Genomic DNA, 9,263 nt, shown 5'->3' with positions numbered 1-9,263 from the left:
TTTATCAGCTGATGAACAATTGGGCCGTTTCCATGATTTTTGCTATTTTAAACATACTGCCATAAATATTCATGTACACATTTTTATGTGGACACATGCTTTGTGTTCTCTTGGGTATATACTTAGAACTGGATTTGCTGGTTCATATGGCTGGTGCAACATTTTGCAGAACTGCCAAATTGGTTTCCAAAGTAGTTGCACAATATTGTATTCCCAACACCAATGTATGAGAGGGTTCCATTGTCTCCACATCCTCACCAATACTTTCTGTTGTCTCTTTTTATTATAATCATCCTAGTGGTTATGAAGTGGTATATCATCGTGTGTTTGATTTACCTTTTCCTGATGACTAATGATGTTGGAGGTGTTTTCATGAGTTTGCTATTTGTACAAATGTCTAGTGAACTTTATATTCATACTCTTTGCTCATTTTTAAAAGAGGGTCATTTGCGTGCATATTATTGTGTTGCAAACGTTCTTTACATTTTTTTTAACTAAATTCCTCATCAGATATGCAATTTAAAAATATTTTCTCCCATTTTGTGGGTTATATATTTACTTTCTTGAAGACATTGTTTCAACTCAAAAGTTGCACATTTTGGAGCCCAATTTATTTTTTCTTTGTAGATTTTGTTTATTTTTTATTTGAGAGAGAGTGTGTGAGTGGGGGGAGGAGCAGAAAGAGAGAGACAAGCAGACTCCATGCTGAGTGTGGAGCCCAACATGGCACTTGATCTCACACCCTGAGATTATGACCTGAGCCAAAGTCAAGAGTCGGATGCTTAACTGACTGAGCCACTCAGAGGCCCCTTTTTTCTTTTATTACTTGCCCTTTTGGTATCACCTGTAAGAAAACATTGTCTAACACAAGATCACAAAGATTTATACCTACATTTTTTTCATAGAATTTTATAATTTTAGCTCATACATTTGTCATGTTGGATCCATTTCAAGTTAAATTTTGTCTATGGTATAGGTGGGAGTCCAATTATTATTTTTTTCCATATGGATATCCCATCGTTCCAGGGCCATTTGTTAAAAAGACCACTCTCTCCTCATTGGATTGTCTTGGTACTTTTGTCAAAAATCAATTGACCATAAATGTAAAGGGTTGTTTCTGGACTTGCATTTGTAATCCTGCTGATATTTCTATCTTGATATATCAGTGAGATAGAACATATCACTGAGATAACAGTGGTAACAGGGATAATGGATAATAATGAGATAGAAAACACTTATGTCTATCCTTATACCAGTACCACACTGAATTGATTGCTATAGCTTTTTAGCATGTTTGGAAATCAGGCAATTAAAAACTCCAACTTTCTTTCTTTCTTTTTTTTTTTTTTCAAGATTTCTTTGACTATCTGGGTCCTTTGAATTTCTTTCATTTTTTTTTTTTAATTTAGGTATAGTTGACATGCAATGTTACATTAGCTTCAGGTGTCCAACAGAGAGATTTAACATGTTTATACACTGTTTTATGTTAAACACAAGTGTAACTACCATCTGTCCATATTACAATATACATTGTAATGATGATGTATATTACAGTATCATTGACTGTATTCCTTATGCTGTGTCCTTTATTCCCAGACTCATTCATTCCATAAGTGGAAACCTGTATCTCCCTCTCCTCTTCACCCATTCTGTCTGATCCCCCTACTCCCCTCCACCCCTCTGGCAACCAGCAGTTGGCTCTCTGCACTTATAGGTCTGATTCTGCTTTTTGTTTGTTTATTCATCTGTTGTTGTTATTATTATTTTTTTTTTTTTAGATTCCACTTATGAGTGAACTCATGTGGTATTTGTCTTTCTACAACTCAGTAACATATTTCACTTTGCATCACACCCTCAAGGTCCCTTGAATTTTGATATAAATTTAAGAATCAGCTTGTTGGCTTGATTGGTGGCAAGGGCAATAGAATGTCAACTCCAAGATCTTACCAGGAGGCTGCTAGGCCTTCCTTGGTGCCAGCCATGTCCCATTCCATGAAGAGATGGTGGTGGTCAACAGTTACTTCCCCATGCCTCCTGCACTCATACCATGGCCAATCAGGGGCTGGTGACCGGTAGAGGTGGGAAGGGACCAAATCCTCCTGGTACTACACCCAGCCAGTGCCCATCCCTAATGCCAGTACAACTGCTGGGCAGATGGTCTGCATGCAGCAGCCAGTCTCCTTCAACTCCACCGCCCAGTCCAGATGTGTTGCCCTTCCTGCAACAAGATGCTTGTGACACAGCTTTCCTGTCATACCAGTGCCCTCAGCTGGCTCTCCTATGAGAACCTGTGCCTGCTGGGGTACATTAGTGGGTGGCTGCTTCATCCCTTTCTGTGTAGACACCCTGCAGTACATGGGCCTCTGCTGTCCCAACTGCAAAACTCTCCTAGGAACCTACAAGTGTTTGCACGACTTAGCTGGACCTGGAAGGAGCAGCATCTGCAGAAAGTGCTCTCTGGCTCTCACCCAGTGCCGTCCCTGGTAGGAGTTCCACCTTGGTGATCTCATCTCTCCAGGGCCTTCAAATTTTGTCTTATCTTGGGGAAAAAATATTGCAAAGGTCACACACTTCCAGAACCCCTGAGATTGCTGTTTGGAGTGGTGCACAGGCCATGCAAAGACATTCACCTTGAGTGCTGGCTCAAGGGTTTCGTGCCTCCTGTGACCACAAGTCACCCCATCTAACAGTGACGATTGCCCTGTCTGGTGATTTAACATTGGCCAGCTTCTTTCCTTGCTTCTGTAGCCCTCTCTGGGAGCAGTCGAAAATTGAGAAGGCACGATTGCCTTATTTTTGAGACTCTTCTGGCCTGAATACAGCTGATGCAGCCTTAAGTGTCTGCCATCATGTTCATCAGGTTCATCTGTTCCCACTTCTGACTTTGGTTCAGTTGGTGTGGGACAAAAAAAAAAAAAAAAAAAGAAGAAGAAGAAGATTCAGCTTGCTAATTTTTGCAAACAATAATAATAAATAAATAAAGCCAGCTGGGATTTTGATAGGGATTCACTTAAATCTTCAGATAAATATGGGGATTATTGTCATTTTAACAATATTAAGTCCTCCAACTAATCAAAATACATGTTTTTCATTTATATATATCTTTTTTTTTAAGATTTTGTTTGTTTATTTGACAGACAGAGATCACAAGTAGGCAGAGAAGCAGGCAGAGAGAGAGGGGGAAGCAAGCTCCCTGCTGAGCAGAGAGCTCGATGTGGGGCTTGATGTGGGGCTTGATCCAAGGACCCCGAGATCATGACCCGAGCTGTAAGCAGAGGCTTTAACCCACTGAGCCACCCAGGTGCCCCTATATATATCTTTTTAAATTACTTTCAATAATGTTTCAAAGTTTCAGTATACAACTTTGTACTTCTTTTGTTAAATACATTCTTAAATATGCTATTTTGGGGATGCTTTTAAAAAGGAAGCTTTTTCTATTCTATGTTAAGACAGTTAATTGATATTTGTATATTGAACTTGTATCCTGCAGCATTTCTGAATTTTTAAAAATTACTTCAAAGAGTCTGTGAGTTTCTTAGGAGTTTCTAAACATGTAATCATGTTATTTGCAAATATAGTTTTTTCCTTTTAAATGTGGATACCTTTTAGTTAACCTTTTGTTTATTTTGCCTAATTGCCCTGTGTACTGGGTTGAATACGTTCTTCAAAATTCATGTCCACCAGCACCTCCGAATGTGATCATGTTTGGAAATAAGACCTTTGCAAATATAACTGGTTGAATAAGATGAGGACATTCTGCCTTAGAGAAGATTCTAAAGCCAAGGGTTGGTGTTCTTGCAAAAAAGCTATGTGAAGAGACACAAAGAGACACATAGAGACAGAGGAAATAACCAAGAAAAGATGGAGGAAGAAATTGGAGGGAAGCGGCTGTAAGACAAGGAGGATAAAGATTGCTGGCAACTACCAGAAGTGATAAAGAGGCAAAGGATCCTCCCCTACAGTCTTCAGAGTGAGCACGACCTTGCCAACTTCTTGGCTTTTAGCCTCTTTAATTGTGAGAGAATATATTCATGTTGTTTTAAGACACCCAATTTGTGATACTTTGTTGTGGAAAACTTGGGAAGTTAATGCATCATAGAAAAACATGGCTTTGGAGTCAGATTGACCTGAGGTGGATTCCAGCAGTCTGTCACTAATTAGCTCTGAGTCACTGAGCAAATAATTCAAGTTTTTTGGTGCCCTTTTCATCCTTTGAAATGGGATTAAGGAAAACCACACATTGTGAAGTTTGTAATGGATAATTTATAACTAATACTAATAAATTTAAAAAATCATATTTATTATTGTTGCAGTTGTCTATTAAGTGAAACTGTGTACTAGTGGAGCTTCTATATAAAAAAGAATCCTAAAACTCAGTTCTCCTACTGAAGAAAGTATCATAGTTAACACGTCAGTTTGACAATTTCCTCTATGTGCTTTTGGCTGAATTTGGATTATCCTCCTTAATTATGAATAGTTTCATGCTCTTCTTTTTTTTTAATTTTAAAAAAAAATTTTTTAAAAGATTTTATTTATTTATTTGACAGACAGAGATCACAGGTAGGCAGAGAGGCAGCCAGAGAGAGAGGAAGGGAAGCAGTCTCCCTGCTGAGCAGAGAGCCTGATGCGGGGCTCGATCCCAGGACTCTGGGATCATGACCTGAGCGGAAGGCAGAGGCTTTAACCCACTGAGCCACCCAGGCGCCCTGTTTCATGCTCTTCTGATTATAAAATATAAATTAGACTAGGGACGCCTGGGTGGCTCAGATGGTTAAGCATCTGCCTTCGGCTCAGGTGATGGTCTCTGGGTCCTGGGATCCAGCCCCGCGTTGGGGTCCCTGTTCAGCGGGGAGTCTGCTTCTGCCTCTTACTCTCCCCCTGCTCATGGTCTCTCTCTCATTCCCTGTATCTCTCTGTCTCAAATGAATAAATAAAATCTTTTAAAAATATGTAAATTAGACTATTCTAAAGGGACAAATACTGTGCTTAGTAAACATCCGACCCATCACGGATCCCATCTTCTGCTTAGACAGTCACCTTCTCCCCACCTTATCACTGAGATGACATTGCTTGACTCACGAAGAGTACATTCTACAATGTCAGTTGAAACTGCAGCGTGGCTCTGACCATTCCAGAATGCAACATAGCCAACATCATTAACAGGACAGGCTCTGCTGCTAACGGCTGCTTGTTTTCTTCCTGTCAAGTTTACATTTCCTAGGGTGAGAAGCTAGGTGAGATGAAATAGAGCAGGCTTTTAGAAAGCTCTTGACAGATGGGTTCTCTGACTGTTTATAGCCTAGAAGGATCAATAAAAATCTGTCACACACACACACACCCAATCCTGCTCAAGATAATGAGCATTGACGAATACAATTTTATTTGTACCCCTGCAAAATGTTTCTGGTCAGAGGTCGGCATTTGTGGGCAAATGCTTGCCTCCGCTGTTTATTTTCTTGTAGAGGTTGTTGGAGGGCTCACTAGAGGGGGATTATGAAACATTTAAAATACATATACTGTAATTTCCTCCTACCACCGCCCACCTCACACATATACATATTCAATCATGTTTGTTGAGAAATTCTTACACTTCAAAGAACAAGCACAGAACATTAATTCTGAAATCAGACAGATCTGAATGTCCCACTCACGAGCTGTGTGACCACTCAAAAACCTCAATTTTCTGACTTGTTAAATGGAAATTAATAGTATTAATCTCATGGGCTTTTGCTGATTTTGTTTACAAGCTTATCTCTTCCTTTAAACTAAACTGTTTGAGGAGAAGTCCTCTACAACTCCCGCATCTAGAATAGTACTTAGTATATGTTAAGCATTCCACATATGTGTTAAACATTCCACTCTTGCTGAATGAAGGATGGGTAATGCTTAAATTAGGTTTGCTACTTATATAGTGTTTAGTTTTTATCAAGTTACTTCACTTCTCTCCAACTCTGTTTCCATATATGAGAACTATAGTAGATAATGTACAAAATAATGTCTTAGGTCTCTGCCACTGTTAATATTCATGAAGTCACTGATTGTTCCTAGTGGGGGAAAAGGAGATGGTGCTTCCATATGATGGTTTCCTTATTTGGATTGAATTTCACAGCCATTGGACTTTTTCCCCAATGCTTGCTCATTTGTATCCAAAGGCATGTGCTTAGCTGAGTAAAATGCAATCCAGCAGAGCATGTACTACTTAGAAGAACCTTAGATCTTTACTTGAAATGTCTTTCTGGAGACTAAGAGAGTCAAGAATAAGGAATACATCATTGCTCACCACTTTATCATGATGTACATAGACATTATCTCAATATTTTTAACCTCATTTGCAGAATAATCACATTCCCTTGCATTTCGGGGAAAAATCAGAGTGAGCCAAAGTGGTATTGGCTTTAGGCAAAACATATGCTTCGTATTTATCAAAGTTTTCAGCAATACCTAGATAGTCTCTACTGATGGTCCATTTTTAAGCCATTCCTGATTATAGCATTTCTCCCTTTGATCCAAAGTATCTTACGCAATGTATCATAAGCACTACCTCCTTCCTCCCATCTTAGGCTGAAGGTGTTGGGTAATAGAAGTTCTGATATTTTCTTTTCCCATTTTGGAAGTTGGGCAATTCCAAGTTTATTTAAGGGAAAGGAAAATGAGTACAGGTATATATTTTTCACACAGACTAACAAAGATGTAAACTTGCCCTCTAATTGAGGATTCAGAGAGAAGGCTGTGTGGTGTCATGAGGTGTCATACATACAGGAAACAAGTGGCAGCTGGTTGCTGTGGAGGTAGCTAATGTGCAAGTTTGCTAATTAGAGAAATGCAAATTTTGAAGACATACTCTGTTATACCCTGGAGCCATGTTGAAGTAATCAGTGTAGGAAGGGTCCTAAATGGGCTCACCTTTGGGGGATCTTGGAACCAAGAGGTGCTTGCTTTACAGTTATTGGTACACATTGAAAGAGTAGTTATTGGTCTAGATGCAGAGAGTTTAAATACAGAAGTGGTCTAAATTGTGAGAACAAAGAGAGGACTCTGATGGATTTTTAACCTGTGTATCACACTTGTGAAACCATTTGCCATCATGGCATCTCCTATATTCCTATCCTCTTCTCTGCCTTGACTCGATCTCAGATGGTCTAAGGTGCATAGTGTATTGGTGGTACAGGAAAGAAATGGGTTAAACCAGAAGGAAAATGGGGTTTAAACTATTGCTAGAGGGGTGCCTGGGTGGCTCAGTTGGTTAGGCATCTGCTTTCAGTTCAGGTCATGATCTCAGGGTCCTGGGATCGAGTCCCACATCAGACTCCCTGATCTTTAGAGAATCTGCTTCTTCATCTTCTTCTGCTCCTCCCCCTGCTTGAGCTTGCTCTCTCTCTCAAATAAATAAATAAAGTCTTAAAAAAATAAATAAACTATTGCTAGAGACACAAATTTATATAAACACTCCGTTGTTTTTTGTTTTGTTTTGTTTTGGCCTAATGACCTGTAGATTTTTTTTTTCCCTTACTGAATTAACTGATTTTTAATTAAGTCAAATTAATTGACTGATTGTTTTTGACATATGTCTGCCTAAATATCTGGATTCTAGTGTTAAAGTCTTAAATTCACAGATTATCAGAATATAGGTGAGTTGTTCTTAATTTCAGGTTTCAAGATTCCATGGAGATTCCTAAGTTGACATAAGGAAGTCTAGAAACCTTCCAGAACTGTGGGCCGTAGTGTATGTTAAAATGCGTGTACATTTTTCTAAAGAGAAGGTTAATGGCTTCCAGTATATTTTTCATAAGGGCTGAACCTTGGCCTCCAAATTTAAGAAGAGTGTAACTGGGTCTCATCACTAATATGGTTCATGCAGTCCTGAATACGATGTCAGTACAGTTCTCCTCAACTCTCTCATTTGTATTTGCCAATGTAGGGTGTACAGGGAGGTCATGTGACTTACACGGTGTCATAACCATAGATGTCAAGAATCACAAGTCCCTGCTACTGTTATTGAACCCTGTATGAATGTTGTCTTTGCTGTAGGAGGCCAGCTGCGGGATGACCTTGCTTATCTAAGCAGAGACATAGGAAAGTTGAAGCAAGGCCCGTCATTGTTCTGGAGGAGGAAAACAGTGCTTCCTCCCATGGGCATTTCTCTGTTTGCTGTTTCTTTTTCTCTTTGTGTCAACAGCACTCAATTCCAGAAGTGAGAGCCTTTGTTGTTGTTGTTGTTTGTGTATTTGTCTTAAACAGTAGTGGTCTAACCCCGAACCTAGAACTTTTTTTTTTTTTTTTAATGTTTTATTTCTTTTCAGCGTAACAGTATTCATTGTTTTTTCACCACACCCAGTGCTCCATGCAATCCGTGCCCTCCCTAGTACCCACCACCTGGTTCCCCTAACCTCCCACCCCCTGCCCCTTTGAAACCTTCAGGTTGTTTTTCAGAGTCCATAGTCTCTCATGGTTCACCTCCCCTTCCAATTTCCCTCAACTCCCTTCTCCTCTCCATCTACCCTTGAACTTTAAGGCAGTTTCCTTGTTCCGTCCCTACCACCTCCTGACACCATGACCTTGGCTGGGTCCTCGCTTCATCCTTTACCTCAGTCACCTTAGCTGTAAAATGAAGATTTTAATTCATGCCTCATTTTCTATCAGGGTTGCTGGGAAGATCAAGTGTGATAATTGTGAAAACTTCTTGTGAAGAGTAATTTTCTGAAAACAGACGTGGATTATATTTATTTTAGAGAAGGCCTATTGTTAATTATTCACATGGACAGAAAAACTAGTTAAAATACTTGATTTTTATTAGGGAAATGGCTCTTTGAACTATTTGGAAACTTGGTTTCTCATATATCTCTGCTGAAATAGAAAAGCTTACCCAGTGATGGGAGAGTAGGCATGATGATGGTTCACTGTTCATGTTTTGGTGGCTGGGAAAGGCAAGGCTCTCAGTTTGTTCATAATTTTGTAATTTATATATTTATATAGTTGTATATAGTTAATATAATATATAGTTATAATTTATATTATCATTACATAGTTATGTTACATATAGTTATTAAAAAGTATTATATGTATATGTAATATATATATTCCCAAAATTAATTCCTGAGGAGATCAAGAGAGGTATATGTATGGCTTTGGCCTTTTGAGAAACATTTCTTAAAAATTATTCATATTGAGAATTAGGAAAGCATTGCTAGCCCTGTTTAATTCTGTCTCACAAGGTACCACGTGATATTCTGAGAGGCTCTTCCCTCCTACAGGAGAAAGTTTTG

General features: G+C 39.0%; 1 pseudogene across 1 annotated transcript; it reads left to right on the top strand.

The window, feature by feature from the left end:
• Positions 1 to 1,926: 1,926 nt before the first annotated feature.
• Positions 1,927 to 2,487, top strand: LOC308350912 (lipopolysaccharide-induced tumor necrosis factor-alpha factor homolog; annotated as a pseudogene). The gene has a single exon. The product of its transcript is annotated as a lipopolysaccharide-induced tumor necrosis factor-alpha factor homolog (transcript).
• Positions 2,488 to 9,263: the final 6,776 nt, after the last annotated feature.

Source organism: Martes martes (genome assembly GCF_963455335.1).
Source record: "Martes martes genome assembly, chromosome: 10".
Classification (NCBI taxonomy): domain Eukaryota; kingdom Metazoa; phylum Chordata; class Mammalia; order Carnivora; family Mustelidae; genus Martes; species Martes martes.
This window is presented reverse-complemented; position numbering and strand designations above follow the sequence as displayed.